The sequence below is a fragment of the Typopeltis vanoorti genome, chromosome 22 (assembly GCF_054136105.1).
Source record: "Typopeltis vanoorti isolate ZY-2024b chromosome 22, IOZ_Tvanoo_1.0, whole genome shotgun sequence".
NCBI lineage: Eukaryota > Metazoa > Arthropoda > Arachnida > Uropygi > Thelyphonidae > Typopeltis > Typopeltis vanoorti.
In genome coordinates, this window is record NC_143570.1 from 46784978 (window position 1) to 46805271 (window position 20294).

Below are 20294 nucleotides of genomic sequence, written 5' to 3' on the forward strand. Positions count from 1 at the left end.
CGGATGAGTGAGTGATTTAGTTTCTACTTGCTTGAAATGCAGTCTTAATTGCAGAACATACAGAACCAGAATGGTTCTTTAAGTGCTCATGTATTGTTATAGAGGCCTTTGGCATGTTGGATTTATAGGAAGTGATGGATCGTTGAAAATCTGAGAAAGGTATTAAAAGGAATTTTAATCCAAAGAAATCTTGGTAACGGAGAGGATTTAAGGTAAGGCACTCACTACAGCTTTCCCTTGAAACTGTTTAAGTAAATCTGCTCAGGAGAGTGGAATCTAAAGTATCTGCATGCATGGAATTAAAGAACATTGTTAACTTCATATAACGATTGAGACTGAATTTTTTTTAATCGTGATATTTTAATCATTACTTATGGGACACCCTGTAGAATATACACCCATTTATTCTTTTATAAAAATGATTATCTTTCAGTAGCCATCAATCTCTCAATGCCGAATGTTGTTTAAAAATGGTTTCTTCAATGATACTAACAAACATGTTTTCTTCACAATTGAAGTAAGAAAAAAAAATCCGAGCATTAATCGCGTTATTTTTTTTCCTAGATGCTTGTTTACCAGGATGAATCAAAGTGGATAAACCATTTAAAAAAGCGGAAATAAAAATAGACCCTGACCTACATTCTGCTCTTCAATTTTTGATACGCTATTTTTGTTAATTTTTTAATGTTAAGTGTATATTTAAGCCAAGAATTGTTTATATGGCTACTTTTCCCCCTAATCATTATAGGCAGCAGTGAGCATCATTGAATCTTTTTGATCATTCATGCATAAAACGCAGGCTTTTCTTTTAGCATTTCACGATTAATAACGCTTTAAAAAAAATCCTTCTGGCAACGCCTTTAGCATTTCTGCTAGAGAAAATTGCACATTTTCCTAACAATGCACTGTTAAAACATAACGTCCCTGAAACGTGTATTATCAAATAGGAACGATAGAGTTGATGATTTTGTAACATTCCATTAGCTCGCAAAGATAAGTTCGTGAAAACAATGAAAATTCTCATCATTAATTATTTACGCTCCCTTCTGATGTTCAATCAAATATCAGTTCGTTAACCTTGTGGAAAATATATTTCAGCTAACTTGTAGTTAAATATCTGGAGATGGAACTGATTGTCAATATAAACTGAGCCAATATTATCATTCCCGAATAAATATACTTATATTTTTTGAGATAAAGAACGGATAGGAATTGTCTAGATTGATACATTTTTTATTAAATGTTGCAGAAAAATACTTGCAGATTCCTCAGTATTTTCACTTATTTTTTACAGACAGAAATAAGTTTTCCAAGAAAGTACTCGATCAGGAAATATCCTTGTAGAAAATTAAGAGCTTGAGGCAATCGATGTATAGTATAAAGGTATGAACAAATACAGCGTTTTAGCATATTTGATAAGTCTGAATTCTTATGTTATATGCCCCCTTCTAATTATAATATTCAAATTATAATACGCTTAAAATTTCCTTACGATTTCTTCGAAACAGGGTTAATATTTTTATTCTGTTTTGCATATGGAGAATTAGCAAACTACAAAATTGATAATACACCAATTGCTTTTATCTTTTGGGAATTGTACTATCAATTCCCAAACTTATGATAACCTATCAATCTATGGTTACTTAATGTACGCCAGCAATGATAATCTTATCGATTTACTCACGGGAAATCTAAAGAAGTGTTTTTACAGAATATCTCAGGCTGAAAGAAAAACTTCTTTTAACATCAACAACAAAAGAAATTTGTGTTTTTCCAAAATCCAATTAATTATAATCTTCAAGCATTTAGCATATTGAAAAACCTTTAGTCCTCTGTAATATTTCCAGGTATCTAGCAAGTTCACTTTTGCTTAATAGGAGTAAATTAGCGAAGAGAAGGAACAACACGCAATACATAGAAGGGGAATAATCCATAAAGCAATAGGCTTTGTGTACGTACATATGAACCTTTTATTTTTTTCTAATTTTTTAATTGATCGAGAGGTGGGCTCTGAAAATAAAACTAATGAACGCGAGTGAAAGAAAGCAGTAATATTTACCTTCGTAGAAAGAAAGTTACCTATCATTAACATTTAAGCGACGCATCAAGGTGAGATGTCTGCCATCATAGAGAACTAACGATAGTATTTTTTAATAAATTTTCTTCTGATGAATTGTCCATAGTCAGAACGTGCCGCGCTTGCTAGTTACCCATGAGCACACTCGATGCTGCGCCCAACTAGTCTAAGTGGTCAACAGTCCTCGGACATAATGGTGAACAGTTTTCCTTCATCAGTCATCGTGGATTTTATTATTATTATTATTATTATTATTACTCAGTGTAGTGTTAACAATAAGCTCTGAAAACATACTTAACGCTAATCGGTTACTTTTGAAGTAAAAGAAAAAGAAAATGCACTTTTTTACTCTATGATCATGTTCGAAGTTTAGATATCACAATGGGGTCTTCATTGAAGAGTAAAACGTGTACTGCGAACCTGTTTAATCCTTCCTTATAATCCTGCTTCTAACATTCCCAATTGTCTGTTATCTTTCTTGACATAACGGTGCATTTTGTATGTTGTCAGCCTTTCAGTTACGGGAGTGTTTTTATGCTCTATAGGCCGAGAATAAATAAACGCAGATTTTTAAAGGCAAAGCTAGTTTTATCTGAGAAACCCCGCGGTTCTACTTAAGTAAACAAATCTAGATAAATTATCTAAATCTAGATAAAAGAAGTGCTAACAAATTCAGTATTAAACACTCAGATCAATGAATGTTAGTTAAAATGTGTGATTTTCAGTCTAAGCTAATAATATATCGATTTGCTTTTAATACTCATCATCGTTACTTAATTGTAGCCAAACGGTTGCCAAGGTTACTTTATTGATATTGTTAAATGAAGATTGTTAGTGCCTCTTAAAATGGTTATTCTTTCTGATTTCATTATGAGAATCGACTCAGTAATGTAGTGAAGATTCGGCTTCAATTTTTTATTCCATTTCGTCTTTTATTATAAATCATTCATCTGTGGGCTGTAATTATAATTGCAGTCCACAGAGGAGAGTGATTTATTATAAGGATAAATTGCAAATCAGCTCAGGTTATCAACAAAAGAATAGCTCAAACACTTTATGATCACCGTGTGTACGTTTGTTACAACAGAGCGAGCCCCACGCTTCCTGCTGCCTCTTATGTCAATTATTGTGTAACAATTACTCACGCGAAGTGTTTCGCTGCTTGCTGTGTACTGTGTGAAATGTTCACAACATCAATGATTAGCTAAATTGGAAGGGGGATCAATTACGTCGTACTATTCTCGAACTCCGCATGACGACCTATAAGCTACCTGGTGATTAAACCCTTCATTAACTCCATATTTCTCTTGTCCCTTTAAGCCTCTTTTCCTTCCGAACTACTAATCAGATATTTCCTGTAATTTGCTGTGTCGTGTTCGTTGGCAGAAAGCAGGATGTCTTCAAAGCCTGGTACTTAGAGTTAAATCCTATTTACGAACAGAAACGCGAATCGTCAATGTACGGATGGAGATCTATTAACTGAAATAGTTTGTACAGTCACACTTCTCAGTATTAACGGTATCCAGAACACCATAGCTTATGTGCTAAGTTATAGTGAAGAACGGAAATTAAAATTTACACGGTGACACTGTAGATTGAAAATAAAGTATTTTAATCAGATGTCATTGCATATTTTTGAAGTATGCGTAAAACTAGAACTCGAGTCTTAGACATCGAGAAAATTCAAAAGTTTAACAACTTATGATAGTACAATAAAAGATTATTGCAAATGACCAGGCTAGGGAGACTTTTTTGAAGAGTAACTCCATTCGATATTAACGATGTTTTCGACTGGAAAGGCTTACGTTTGATTCTTTATGGGGTTCAAAGGAGGGAAGTAAGGGTTCCCAGGATAACTTTTTACTCCTGCAAACATGTCACCGCGTCCTTCGAACCTCTCATCATGCAAAGATATCATAACTGCCGAAGCCAGCTAGAATATTAGTTTGGTGTGGTGAAATTAAGTATGACCCTTGGCGGGGCGGGGGTAGAAAACCCATGAAAGAACTTCAATTTCATACTTTCCTAGGAATGTATCTGATTTTCGAAGCTAAAGGAATAAAGTTGAATTATTTAAAATTCAGCAAAATTTTAAATAATTTCTAGTAGCCTCTAGTAGCAAAACCAATCAATTGGATGGAATCTAGACTATAATACAATGGTTGTGTTTAGTATTTCAATGTTTCTCACTACATTGAGTCGATAAGTAATCCATAAAATCAGCATTCAATTCATCTATTTCAAATCCCGAATGTGACTAGGTTCTTGAAAGCAAGTGAGTTGGAGTTTATCACACACCAATTATGGCCATCTTGTGGGTGTGTCAATGGAACCAAACGGATTGCCTTCTCTTCACTCGTTTCTAACGCTGTCAGTATGCAGGAACAAGATAAACGACATCTCATCACATCATCCCATTTCCGGGTGAAAGAAATCTTAGGAAATGTGCATCTCAGATTACCAGTTCCACTGTCAAGGTGATGGATGTTGACATGTCGCTTCTCGTTACAAATGACAAGCAGTCGCCCAGCAGTGAAAAAGAAAACATGGAAAGCGCAACGTTAAAGGTTGTCTCCGATGGCGACGGAAATCTGACCTTCCGTAATTGGCCACTTCTACCAGCCTGATGACCATCACTTCTGTTAAAGTCTTGAAGTATTTAGGGCTTCGAAAGGGGGGGGGGGTCAAATGAAATTCCTTGCTTCTAAAGAGAAAGCAGGGAAATCACGTGCGTTCAGTATTCCGTGTTGCTGGAGGTGATGGTTGAAGATAATTCAAGATTATTTACAAATCCGAGTTGAGAAATATCTAACCATTGACTTCATTTCCCTACAAATATCGCGAAATTTAAGCCCGTGATTTACGGCGTACACTACTTGTGACTCGTACTTTCAACTGCCATGCAATTAACACATTCCCCAAATAACACTCATGCAACCCGTTGCCCAGGAAGTTATTTTTACTTTCAAGATTTTTTTAAGAAATTTATTTTCTCAAGCTTATTTACTGATACTGAGGGTGAGAAAACGTCAGACTTTTGGAAGAAATATATCTTGAATTGTATAAACAATGAAGCGAGGTGACAACAGAGTGATTGGTGTTTGGAGGGAGGGAATTGTAGGGAACTAAAGAGTTGGAAATTTATGCAGAAAAGAAAAGACAAGCTTGCAGATTAAGTTTGGAATTAATGTACAATTTTTTTAAACCTTGCTCCTTCTCACTTCATCCACTGAGGAAGTCTAGACCTTCTGAAAGGTATGCATCTGCCGAATATTTTGAGAACTTTGCAATTCCTGAATTCATAGAATTTGTTCACTCCTCCTCTCATGAATTGGACAATCAATAAAACAGTAGTTTTGAAGCAAAAATCCGGCTCCGTGATTTTCCAACTGCTTTTAGTGTAAACAAAGAGTACAGTGCATATATATATATATATATATATGGTCCCTACTAATCGACAGAAGCAGATCCTAATAATATATAATCTTATCAAATTGTAATAAAAAATCTAATTGGCATTACGGTCTAATAACGTTGCATATATTTGACGTCAAACGTAACTTGAAAAACACGTGACTTTGATTCATTAAAACCAGACAATGATCAAGCAGAGAGAAAAAAATTGGAAAATTCATTGCTTGGACAAAAAAAAAAGCGTTGTTTTCAACGAGATAGAATCAGTCGTCACTGTGCAGGAACATATCGGAGACTGTTTAACAAACATCCTTCAGAGAAACAGCGTATTTACAAGTGGCAAGCAAAAACCCATTTTGGCGACAAGATATCTGTACGCTGTCAAAGCATTGACACCTGACATTAGACCAAGTAATGCATGGACGTAAATACCGTCTCGATGTTTGCCATGTGACAAATGGTTCACATATTGAACACCTCTAGCTAAACAGTTTAACACAAAATCCCAGTGTACTTTGTCGTTTGTACTCTATCATCGTTTTGTATTTTTGTAATAAAATGGTGTCAAATGTACATAACAAGTAGACCATATCGGAAGGAACAATTCAGAAAGAAAAAGCGGTAATGGGTTCACTGACGTAAGTATACTCCGACAGGGATATCTACAATATAGTATAAAGCTAGGGAAGTCTACTCTAAACTTAAACTATTTGGGAGTAATAGTCCAATATTTTATTCACATGTTGGAAAATTCCAGTTTCAAGAACTCTGTCGTGTGGTGAATCCGAAAGAAATGAATGTAATATTTTATCGTAATAAAAAGAAATCAGTAAATTAATTCTTAAAAATATAAATAATTTACGTCTGTAATTACTGCGTTTTAATAAGATGGTCGTTTTTATGTTCACCTTAGATTGTTATATTCTTTCAGTCTTTTATTTCGTGGCAAATAGTTTACCAAACAAGGGAATGAAGTAATCCGTTGGACCAAATAAGTCTTCGTAATCGGCTTTATCAAATATTTCTTCATTGAGAGGATTTTGAAGCAGAAATAAAGGAAGAAATAAGCTGTCTAAGTAGATTGAAAAAAATCATATAAAACTGGATGTTTTCTTCGTAAAAGCGGATGCTCTTGCAAACAGCGAAAGTCTAAACAAGAATTCTTGTTTATATTATTCTTGTTAAGCCTTAAGATTATTTATAGGGATCTCCATCATTCGAGAAATCGATAGAGAAAAAGACAAAGAATACTGGTTCAAGTTAACTGAATGCTTTGATCACTAACAAAAACAGGAATAGATTACTTTAGTTTCATGAAAACTAAAAATGGGACGATTAAATGCGTAAAAGAAAATTGCAGGTTGACGTTTTTTGCAATATGAAGGATTTAGCGCTCTGGATATAAATTTAATTTATTTTTCATTTCTCTAAATATGTAAATATGATGACCTCTTAACAAAGATGGTGCTACAATTTTTTCAGAGCCACTTTTTTTAACGATATCAACACGCCAAACAATCTGAGGAATAAATGTATTTAATAGATATTTAAAAGCATACAGCATTCGAATAGAACTGTTTGGTGTAAACATCATCAGTGTCAACTTAATCAGATTTAACATTTACAATTATATTACTATATAACAATAGGTCTCAACTAAACCTAAACTGCACATCTCAATGGAAAGGAGAGCCCTCCTTTGGGCATGGTTGCATTTTGCCACATTCCTACCCATGCCTTCATGCAGTTTGTGGTATATCCAGTTAATTTAGATCGTTCGTCCTATACCATTGCAGAAGGCATTGGTTTCACCGACATCCAACATTTTACTTAAGCCCACTGTTCAGATCAGGATAGTTTTGTATTAGCACCCACGATATGCCATTTATACATGGATATGTTGAAAGAGACAGAAGTCTGTTCAGTTAAATTGCTGTAATGTAGGAAGCATTGCATTATCCATAAGTAGTACATATCCGTCACTGTTCATACTTACAAATATTATAAGTCGAGGTCCAAGTTTATTAGAGAAAAAAAACAACTCCAGATCATTATGCCTCAGTCACTAAACTTCATAGTTCGGATTCCACATTCCGACATAAGGTGTTATTCCATTATCAGTCACACTCATACTTGCCATTAGATTGGGAGAAAGGGTATAGTGTAATTGCTTCGCATAGCAAACTGCATACTCTGTATAGATCAATTGCAACTTTCTTTACCCAGTGCATTTTTCTCCTATTGTATATTGCTAATGTACAGCAACGATCTGTATTAGTTAAGTCTGTGTATATCTTTAGTGTCCATGAACATAAAACTCTGTAGACTCCTGTTTGTATCCACTTGGTCTACTAAGATTTGATTACCAACTTTTCCGAGCACCATTTAGCTCATTCTTCTTAGCTTGCTGAATCTCGCTGCGATTCGTACCGCACGTGGCACCCACATTTCTCTACCATTCACTAACAATTCCTCACAATACAGTAGTTATCTGTACTTCTTGTGTAAATATATCCTACCACGAAAGGTTGTAAACGTATTGTGTCTATTGGGATGGGCTAAGTATTAGTTAATCCTACTTAAGAGACGTAATATACAACTCTTAAACCACTTCGTCTCCAGTAAGTAGGATGATCTCGCATCGAGGCGATCACGTGTTTAAGTGGTAAACGAAAATCGTTTACTCCTCCAAGGTATTCGCAAACATTCATTTTTCAGAAGGATTCCAACTAGATTTTTTTATATTAAGGTTCCGTTTTTAATCATTTTAGAGCAATCTTAACATCAATTCAAAACATCGAAAATTTAACTTAATATTTAGTTTCTGCGAAGCATTCTTCTTTTGGAGCTAAATGTACAGTACTAAGGCGTTAAGAAGTTTTTTTTTTTTGTGAATTTTTCAACTATCTACTTTGAGTTCGTATTTTTGTATTATAATAAAATTGTATCCTTTTCTGTCATCCTCGATCTCTTGGAAATCGGAGAATGGACAATCACCTGTTGAGAGCAAGTTGGGGTAAAATTAATCGTTTGGCTACCTAATTTGATGTAAATAAAATTCCTGGAAAAAAACAAAGCACCATTTTCATGATGTCGTATATTTTTTTCTTGTATATTTTACGCCTTTTCATGTAAAGGAATACAAATTGCGGCCTTGGGGATATATAAAAACATCAGAACAATAAAATAAGTTTATTGTTCAGATTTTATGTAGTTTCTAACTTTTTTGCTTTTAAGATGGACTGAAAACGTAAGATTGCTGTGATAACTTTTTTCTTCATTTTTAGAAATTAAGTCTACACAGATATATAATAATTAACAATAGAATTGGTAATTGTGGTAATTACATTCTTGAATAATCCTTCATTCACACATTATCACACAGTTGGGTCTAAGGTAGTTTTCTAGTGCACTTTTTTTTCCCGAAATTATTTCCCATAATTTTGATGTGCCATCAGGCCAGGAAGAAATAATGATTTCGTTAATAGTCTTGCTGAAAAGGTGGTGGGGGAATATTATCTCTGCAAATGGTTAATGCCCATCAAAATGGAATAGAAAGAACGGACTGATTGTATACATAACTTTGTCATATTTCGTTTCTTTGTGCTCGTGCAGATATCTCATTGGAACAAATTGGAGTCGTTCAAAAAAAAAAAAGAAGTTAAGAATACTAAATTTGAATATAATTTTAATTAATAATTAAAAATACTAAATTCCACCGAATAATTTAGGAGAATAACCTTATGAAAGACAAAACGCTCCAAAAATTAAGTCATGATCTCTTTCACGAAACAGTTTGAAAACTTCTTAAACATGCGTGTAATGTTTTTACATGTATCTATTGATCCAAAATGTACATTATGTCATATGTTTAAGGCATTTTTCACGTTTCACTGTAAACCACATTTTCCCTTCAGTATATATCCTTATACCTCGGCGAGGTTCAGTTAGAGAATTAATACAAATTGGATCTTATCTGAAGTTCGAAGAGTATTATAATTAAGAGAGGCCTCCAGGGAGTCAGACTCATTGAGGGAGGCATATACTACACACACCAGTTATCATGCTTATTCTTGAATCCATTCACAATGCTTGCACTCACAACATCCAAAGGCATTCCATTCCAATCACGCACCACCTGATGAGAGAAAATCTAGACCTTTCTGCCTTCTTCGCGCATTCATTATTTGCTTCCAACGATTCCCTCTTCTCCTTCGCCACCCTCCGTAAATTGAAATTTTCCATCAATTGAAATCCTGTATGAACCTTTAAGAAATTTGTAAGTCTCAATCATATCACCCCTCTTTCTTCTGTTTGCTAGTGTCTGCAGTCTACAAATTCTCAATCTGTCTTCATGATCAGTATTCCATAATCCTGATATCATTTTTAACACTTTCCTTTACACTCTTTCCAATATATCAGAATCACAACCGAAAAGACCAGACCTGCGCACAATAGTCCAAGTGAGGTCTTTTATCAAGGCAAAATGACTTATCTTTAGATTTGAACGTTCGTTTCAGCATTGCAATTATCTTTTGAGTTGTATTTGCAATCTTTGCCACATGGCCCTGAACTTCAACTTCCTATCTATTAACACTCCAAGATCCCTAGCCTCATCAGTTTCTTCTAGTCTAATCCCACCAATATAATACGATATTGAATATCTAATCATGCCGAAGTGAAGGACTGAATTTGCTGACATCCATTTTCCCATGCCCATAATTCCAGCCTATTGAAATCATTCTATAACTACTGCATATCAGCAGCATTTATCATTACTCTACCTATCTTTGCATTATCAGCAAATAGCTATATGTCGCTTGTCATATCCTTCCCAATATCATTAGTGTATAGTGGGAAGTGGACCAAGCACTGATCCTTGTGGTACACCACATGTTACCTTAAATCTTTCAGACTCAGTTCCCCGTATACCACTTTTTGATATGTTATTCAGCGTCCTCTTATCCATGCTAATATTCTATAACTCAAACCCATATTCTCCAATTTATTCAACAGTCTACTGTGCTGTATTCTGTCAAATGCCTTAGCAAAATCAAAGTATCATGGTATATATCCATTCCCCTTGTCAAGTTCAATGGTAATATTGCTATAGAATGTGAGCAAGTTGCTAGAACAAGAGCAAGCTTTGCAATGAACAAGAGCTTTGCATGTTGTTAATTGCAAAGTAGAGATTCACTATCAACTTATTTCTGAATGCGAGCGCTAAACAATTTTTCCAAAATCTTCACCACCACCCCTGGGATACTAATTAGTCGATAGTTGGATGCATTGTTGTGTAATGGAATTATCGTACATTCTTTCCATTCCTGCGGAATCTTCCCTGTTCGGAGACTCATTAAACAGCCTGGTCAAAGGAATAGCTAGTCAATTGAACACTTTTAGCACATGTTTTGATATCCCATCAGTCCGTACTTCTGAATTCTTATTCAGTTTGTGCAACAGCTCTAATACCTCGTAGTCATACATCTGAGTTTCTTCATCCAGTGAAGATGTAGCAGTGAGCTCAATTGTGTACACCAGGTTGATAGCTTTCAACAAAATGGGCACTCATTAGTTTAATAATCTCTTCTTCTGTGTCTGTAACACTCACGCCGTTATTCTTTCTTTTATTTTAATACGCAGACTTTGCTTTCAGTACAACAGTTGTAACTATTCTAGCCTGCTGCTTAGAACGTTCGTAACGGACATCATTCTTATGCATACGGTATTCTTTCCACATCATTCTTTCTTACGAATCTCTTGCTTAATAAGATTACACATTCATTTGACTCCTACTCTAATTCTTCTTCGAACTCTCGGGACACATCAAAGGTACAATATTTTTAGGAAGACTATACAGGATAGTAGAGGAGGGGATGTGCTGATAATGACATCAAATGTTTTAAATCTAGCACTCTTTGACCTCGAGTTCCTTCGGTCACATGCTGCTCGAGGAAGTTTTCCCGTAACAGCTCAATAAATGCATTTTCACTCTTCTCATGAGATTCTACTGCTATCCAATCAATCAATATTTGATAATTACTCTTCCATTATGGTTACTCTTTTCGAGCTCATCTTGTATATTTGGAGATGCATTTATTCATCACTAGCAAACGATCCACAGGTCTGTAACAACATCCCACTTATGTAATGTAATTGATCTTGTTAGGTCCCACCTCGCAACAGATGGCTTCAAACTCACTTTCACATGAAAAATTGTTACTAGTGTTGCAGTCATAGGTCTCAACTCTAACTAGATTCAAAACATTTGATGTCATTATCAGCACACCCCTCTTCTCCTATCCTGTATAGCCTTCCTAAAAATATTGTACCTTTTGATGCTCGATACCTGTTAGTACGACTGATTCTGTTAGCCAGGTCTCACTAATGCCTACAACATAGTCTTAATATATTAGCCAAGGCAACAAACTCTACTTCTAGCATTCATGTACAGGCGTAACAGTCTACTTGCATTTTCTTTTGTATACAGTCTGCAGTCTTCCTGACACAGTTGGATAACTTGCAGATCTCTATTCTTCTCTAGTCCCTATACATGTAGAAATCTTTGCAGACATTTGATGGGTCCGACCCCGGACGAACACAAACCTGAAATCGTCTCTTTCCGTCAACATTTCCATGACAAAGCCCACTCTAGTCATTAACACAGTTATATAACATCGTCTGTCTTACATTGACACCATTCCTCGCTTATAGCTTAGTTTCCCTGACTCTCTGTGTTAGGTCTCATACCAGTTATTAGTTTTTCTAGAGTCCTGATACCAAACGCATTCAGGTGTAGCCCGTCCCTCTTATACAAATCCAATCTTCCCTCAAACTCACTCCACACATCCATAAACTCGCATCCATTCCTTGTACCCAGCCTACGCATCGAATCATTTGCCATCATAGCCCTTCTTAATTCATTTTATCATATCGAGGTAAAATACTGATTTTTACATTTTCATTGCCAATTTTAATTTTCTCACTCTTCATTTTCGCCTCTTCCAACAACCCTTTCATACCCTATCTCATACTGAACTTATCGCCAGTTCAGTATGAAAGAAAGTTCATACCAACGCTTTTATATCAAAGTGTGTTTAAAGAAAATCTATGAAAATGTCAGCGACGCATTTTATTCAAATCTTTTTCAAACCCGTGTAAAAAATGATAGACGAGAAATTAAATCACACACATTCTTCACACTTGCATACTTACAGGTATTTATAGTCTATAATTATTGGATCAAACATAAATTTTCAATTATAGAATTCATCTAGTTGTTTCTGTTCTGCAATTTTCTTTAAAACCATTTTCTTAAAAAAATAAAATAAAATAAATAAAAAAATAAAAAAAAAATATATATATATATACCACAATGTGTACTAGCATCTGCATCCTATCTCACGCCATCTACATAGAAATGTTTGCATTTTTTATCGAATTCCTACTGTAGAACCTATATGTTTATTTTATTTTTTTTTCAACTAAAACTTCGAGAAAACATTTTCAGTTATTTTAAGGGGTGAAATATATTTCAGCTGAGAAAATAAGAAATATTGCTGGATATTTCTTAAGAATTTCAGATGTTCACTACCATTAGCAATCGTTATACGTTGCTTGGCTTTTGTCCAATTTTGTTGTAACTCTTGTGCAAATGTGTGCGTTTGTTTGCAAATTCTTTTACAGTTATAACGTAGGAAGAATTGTTCTAACTTTTGTCCAACGTTTTCCATTCATTTTAAATGGTTTCATGGTCTGTATCCAAAAAACTAAGGATGTCCGAGAATATCTAACATCACTTAAACTTCCAAAATCTAGTACGCTATAGGCCATTTAAAATAAAAGAACTGGAAATTGAAATTAGTTTATTTATTCCTGTTATAGTAAAAGTTCTTCTTTAATGTATTAGTTTCTTGTTAACATCTGCCATCAGTTTGCATGAAACATCCATAACAACTGGGGAGGGGAGAACTTACACTTAAATGTAAGCAGTCGAAATATGTGAAATGAATCGACAATTCTTGAATATTTAATTTACATTAATTGCATATTTCCTTTAAATGAAAATATATTTCATTTAGTTTACATTATAGTTTCATGTATATAGATTGTGTACTTCAGATAATCTACAGTTCATCAGTGGAATATGTGAACGAGTAAGCAGCAGTAATGTTCTGAGCATGGACAGCAGACGATACACTTTGGTTGGAAAGACCTGGGTCTAAAGTTCGCCTACAATGCGAAAAAATCTTCAAGGGTTTTTCGATGGAAAGTGAATTAGCCAGTGTCTTGTGGAAATAACAGGGGGTTCAACCCTCAGAACAGACAAACCAGACTACAGATACGCACAATTTACAGACCAAAATACATTACGCCAAAACAAGAGCATTGTTAATTTAATAAGATGCTTTGCTTAGGCTTCATGGTCATTAGATTTTTAAAACACTAAAAATGATTTAGTTTCCAATTTTATCATTGATAACAGATTATCATAGTTATCTACACACCATTAGGCTATGAATACCATTTTGGAATCAGGAATTTAATTTTGAATAGTGTATATTAGCAACTCTACCATGAACTTTTAACGTAGTTGATTCTATTAATCACGCATATCATTTTTATGATAGCCCTGGTTGCAAAAGGCAAACTTACACAACGGGTTTGGGTTGAAGGATCTGAATGCTCCCTCTAGAACAAACGTGGAACTTCTTCAGGCCTGTAATAAGCTCGGGTAGCGGTCTCACACCTGGAAATAAAAACAAAATCCATCTACAAATCTGAAAACATGGACGGATATCCATGCCTACATTCTCTATGATAGCGAAGACGACAGCCAGGTCAGCCGATTGCCCGTCATAGGAGGTCCATTTCTGATAATGTCAATACCTGAGTCCAATATTTTATCGAGTTTATTTCATTGATTAATCCACAACTATTTTTGATTATCATTGCATTTATCATCATGCTATTTTATTGACACAATGATGTAGTTAAAGTAGGATGTAGTTGGTATCCTCTAGTTAATTTTCGACCATATTGTTAAATAGGTTAATTGTATTGTTTATTCTTCGATAACTTGAACAATATCTTCAAAACACTCCCGCATTTGCTGCATTCTAAATTTATTACCAGTCAATAAAGGGTAGTTTACCAAACTGTCCCGACATAGATCATTAATGTAAATAAATAAAAACGGAACAGGTCATACACCAACTCTAGTGGATTAAAATATTTGACTTCATATTTTACTGTACAAGTTACCAGAGAAAATGTATTTTTCAAACATACATTCGGAATATATTTAATACTACCATATATATAGGACTCGACAAACTGTGCAAACTACTACTCGCCACGCCATGTCTTAGTAAATCAATAGAAGTACCATAAACCAAGAAGTGACAGAATCATACTAGGATTTTTTTTTCAAGAGGAATGCAAAGAGAAGTACATATCAATACTTAAGGTAGAAAAAGCTGGAGTAGATTATATTCGACCAGAAATGCTTTAAGTATGGAGGTATGAAAGTTTTGCAGTGGCTACACTGCATAATTCAGAGGACCTGTTCGGAATGACAATAGAGGCTGTCAGGATCAGATTTTCACTTTAAGACAAATAGTTGAGAAATGTGGAGTGGAGGGAGGGAAGGATCTGTACTTAACTTTTGTAGATCTGCAAAATACTTACTAAAGGTGCCCAAAGAAAATCTTTTAAAAATACTTCATTTATATGCGGTGAATGGGACATCATACAGAGCAATACATCGTCTATATTTAAGTTATCAGTCAGCAGTTATAATTAACTGCTGACTGACAACTGAAATATAGACGATGTACAGGAAGGTGGTTTAATGTAAATTCAGGGGTAAGACAAGGATGCATATTATTTCCCCTCTTATTCATCTATGATATATGGATGACAATTATAAAATGTAGCATTAGGCCTGATATTACAATTGGAGATGTCAAAACTGGCTCTTTTCTTTATGCAGATGATCTTATATTTCTTAACACATGTAATGCAGCTTTCCAGGATTCAATTCTCTAAATAAATTGAATGACTGTTGTAACAAATTTAGCATGAAAAGACCAAAACAATGAAAATAGGCAGGAGCATAGAAAATTTCAGCTGCATTCGGAATGGAGATTCTATAGGCTTGTAAAATATTTCGTCTATTTAGGCACAGTTTTCATAAAGATGGCAAACTAAATCTACAAATAGATAACGGATTAACCAAATCTGATATGTTAGGTAGCCAGCTGAATGAATTTATGGAATATTAGCCAAACTAGCAATATACAAGACAGTATTCAAAGCAGTTTCAAGTTATGGATCTGAAAGTTGGATTAGAAATAAAGCATTTGATCAAAGACTGGAGACCACAGATATGAGAGTTATGAGGGGGAGTGAACTGATGGCATCAATTGCAGAATCATATTAAAAATGAAGACATTAGAAAGGAACTTGACATTGTCATCATTCAAGAACGTGTTCAGCAGAGCTCGCCTACGATGAAATGGCCACTTAAATAGAATAGGCGAGGAAAGGTTTAACAAAACAGGTGCTTGATGCCAAGATGGTAGGAAAGAGATCCAGCGGAAGACCAAGATCTAGGTGGAGTGATTCAGTCAGATGTGCTTTAGAAGTATTAAATGTTAGATATGGCAATATTGGGGTGCTCACAAGTAATAGACTAATTTGGAGGAAAATTTTTGATAGGAGGTTAATAACGTAAACTTAATGTAGTTCTGTCACAGTAACCTTGAACACCCCTTGAGGGTTCATATTAGAAAATGGATGACAAACTGATGAATAGTGCTGCATCTGTGTTGTTTTAAAGTTATTAAATAAAAATATTTTTTTCAATCTAAGATTACTCACCAGATGGCTAACTCTAACGGGGGTGATTGGACGTTCATATTTATCGAGACTTGCTTATACATTTTATTTAATGTATTTTTTACATTTAATCTTTATATACGTTGCGACCAGCGAGAATATGAGGTTCTGTATTATTATTTGCTGCCAGAATAGAAGCAAGAAATGTTAAATAAATTTTAAATACTCCTTAAAATCAAATGCTTTTTTAAATTTTATTCTTCCCTAATTTTTTTAAACGTTCTTCGTTAGAAATCGATACAGGCTTACATGAAGAGTGAATCTTAAATGTTTTTTTATTTATATTTTTTTTAATCGTGAGAATATTTATATTTACACACTACTGTAGGAACTGCCTTACTCCAAGTGAGTTTTGCTGCCTCTAAAATGAGTTTAAAATTAGCAACGTTAATATTTTAAGTCTTTTGATGCACCCATGTTTTCTGACAAAGTATTTTGTTAATAAAACTTAATCTCATAAACTCTGTTTTCCCTGGAAAGTCGTAGAGATTTAAAATTTCCTCGTTGTCTGAGTATTTGTTTAATTTTTAAACAGAGTTGCTTTCAAAGATTTTTATTATTTATTTTGTATTTTGTTTTCTATGGATTTATAAGTTAATGCGATTATTACACTGTATTTATTACTTAGTCATATTGAGCAGTTTTTAAATTCTGGAATTGTCTAATAGTTATAAGCTTACTTTTTATTAGATAATAGAAAGCCAGTGTCATGAAAAAAAGAACAATTTCTCCTCAGGATTCTTATACTATAAAATTTAAACAGGCAAAGAATGAAATTCAGAGACGTACTCGAATCATATCTTTTAGTTATTTTGTCGTAAAACAATAAATTTACATATTTTCTCGTAGTTGTCAGTGATTAAAATGAAGATTTCTTTAGTTATATAAATTATTCGCTTGTCATAAGTCGGTAATACTGAATTCCCTCAAAATACTTTGTAAATTGGTTGCCTTGAATTAGAAATTAACCTTAATTACTCCATTCTGTATAACAATTAGGAAACCTAACAATGCCTTCTCCCTCTTAACTTTATTTCAATGATTTTTCTGTAGTAGGTTGTTTAACAATGGTGATTTCTTTTTTTTTTAGATAAATCTACAGAGGAGAAGGGCATCATCTAATACCTCCTTTTTTTATTATTAATTTTTCATTTTCTTCAGAATGATTTTTGTCCTTCGTACAAATACATGAAGCGAATTATACTCGTTATAAAATCTCTAGCTTTTGCATAAAGCAGTATGAGGGAAATAACTAAAAATAAAAGATTAAAAATGACATAATCAAAGCTTTTGATTTAAAAAAAAAATCGGCGTTGGAACTGTTGATGCCAGTGTCCCAAACTTAATTGGTAAAATTAAGATTATGAAATTGCAGCTCTGACAGTGATTTACAGTATGTCATTTAGACTTTTGCATTGATGATGTATTAACGATATAATAAAAGACAACCATCAGAAATGTGAGCACTGCGTAGAAAGATAAACAAGCAGCATTTCTAGATTAATAAAGAGAAGTTGGGTCACTATTAGATACATGTTGACGTATTTCATTAAGCTGTCAGGAATTGGATCACCGGCCAGAGCGAAGAATAACATTTAATTTGGGAAGAAAAAAAAAAAAAAGGAACGCGATTAGTCAAATAACGCATTTGGCCCTCGCACACAGAAAACGGCAAACAATGGTGGCAGGAACAGTGCCTCGAGACTAATTATTTGATTAGTATTCCGCCCGCCTACGTAGCATTTTGGATGTTTGAAACAATACTCAATCTAATAGCTGTTGAGAGAGAGAGAATGAAGCTAAGTGGTTTAATCTACGTACCAGTTGAATTGAAGCCTCCTTTATTCTTTTCATACATACAGAACCCATTGAATAATAAGTTTCGATCTTAGGGTAAGGTTCCTCATATTAGACATATAATATTCGAACAGTACATCATAATCGGTGCCTCCAAGGGTCAAAATGGCCGAGACTGTGTATAATTTGGGAGCCGATTGCATTTAGTCAAATCCCAGAGTATCTTGACGCTAAAATGGATCCTATTTTCGCTTTTATTACAGCTATAGATGGTGATTCATATCCCTTTTAGGACATGAATCAATGTCCTAAAAGGCCATAGCCCTTTTAGGATTATTTAGTCGGTGGACATTTAGCAATTGCAAAACATGCCGTTAACTCGACAAGTGTTAACATATCTGTTCTTAAACCAGCAGGCTGCATGCTATTCCTGCCATGGTTTTGTGTCTTCACATGCAAGACCGAAGCCCATTTACTTTGGAAGCCTGAAGTGGTTTGAAAGTCTTCCATATTTGGTCTCTATAGTAAAGTTTCCAAATAACCACAAACGTTTTCCAAATAGACTTCTCATCCACGGGACTAATTGTACTACAATTTAACATTTCGACAGTGCGAGTCACATTAAAAGAAAATAAATAAAAGTGTCAAACTAGTAACACCGCTCTCAAGAATATATATAAATCACCGAACTCTTATGAACCTGCCACTATATTCGTAATCAAACGAACAGTACAGACTGATTCGCGTGCCGAAGGCAAAGCCCTAATCAGCAACAGTCAACTAATTTCGCGAAACATTTTTGCTGTGGAAGACAAAACAAGGACAATAAGCTTGCGGGCTTAATATTGAATTAAACACACTGTTGCAGCACAAGTCGCAGCAAGAATCAAACTGCTATTGATTTTCAGCGAGGTATTAAGAGGGATTGTTTAGCCTTCGAGACAGAAGAAGATTTCGATTGTGACCAAGGGAAAAGTAATTGCAAAGCATTAATCAGCTAAGAACATCCTGAAGAATTCAAGTAAACAGGTGGCTTTGTGAATGTAGTCATTTAAAGTTAGTTTCGTAGAGATAGAGCACTTCTTTTAGAACTGATCGAAGGAAGTTATATATAATCATTGAACTAAACGTTCAATTTTAGATTTGAATTCAGTTCTGATTTTAATGCCCATTTAAAATCATTTAATATTGCGTGTCGTGTGCCTCATTATCACGATAACAAGCAAATTGTTATTCCATGACAATTACGTCATAATTGTAATTCCATGACAATTATGACGTAACAATAAATGTTAAGTTCTGCAATTTCAAAAAATATCCTTTAAAATGTCTCGTGATTCATTATTGTATTTTTTAAATGTTTAATTAATGATCAAGTTGAATTAATCAAAATACATAAAAGCAATATGCAAGTGTCGAATCAGCAGCTTTTTCTGATTTCCAATTTAGTTCTACAATAAAAAATTTAACTTGTAATTTAATCAAGTAATGTTCTCATTTGACTAACAATGATTATTATAATATTTTCTTCACTTTTATTTTATTTATATCAGAATCAAGTTATTTTGCATGAAATGTTATGCGAATAAAATTAGTTTTCCCGTCATCACTAACGTACTGCACACACTTCGCTATGTATGTGTTCCTAGCTGTCAGCTTCGCATACAAAAATTTGTGCACTTTTCGTCCGTAAATTTTCTCGCCTTAGAGTTTTTCCATAGAAAAAAAAATCTCTCCCTCTTGTTGACCATTGTGAAGTCTAAGACGTGCTGCTGTGTAGAAAACGACATGGTTTCTGAATGTTCAGGCAGTATCACGTGTGAATTGAAATTCTGAGTGCGTACCATCAATCTTTTGAATGAGTGTCATTTGTCATGTGGCTTTCAGAAGCTGGTCAGTCATACATCTTGACGATTGTCGTAATGTTCTTTGGATGTCTTTAGGCTGTTTGTATTCTAAACTGCTTGGAAGTTCAAGTATGTTAGAAAGATTCGGATCATGTTTTGAAAACTGATTTTTTTTTTCTCACGCAGAATTACACATAGAAAAGTGATTTTGAAGGCTTTTTGACTAATAACCACAAATTTTGACTTTTATTTTTACT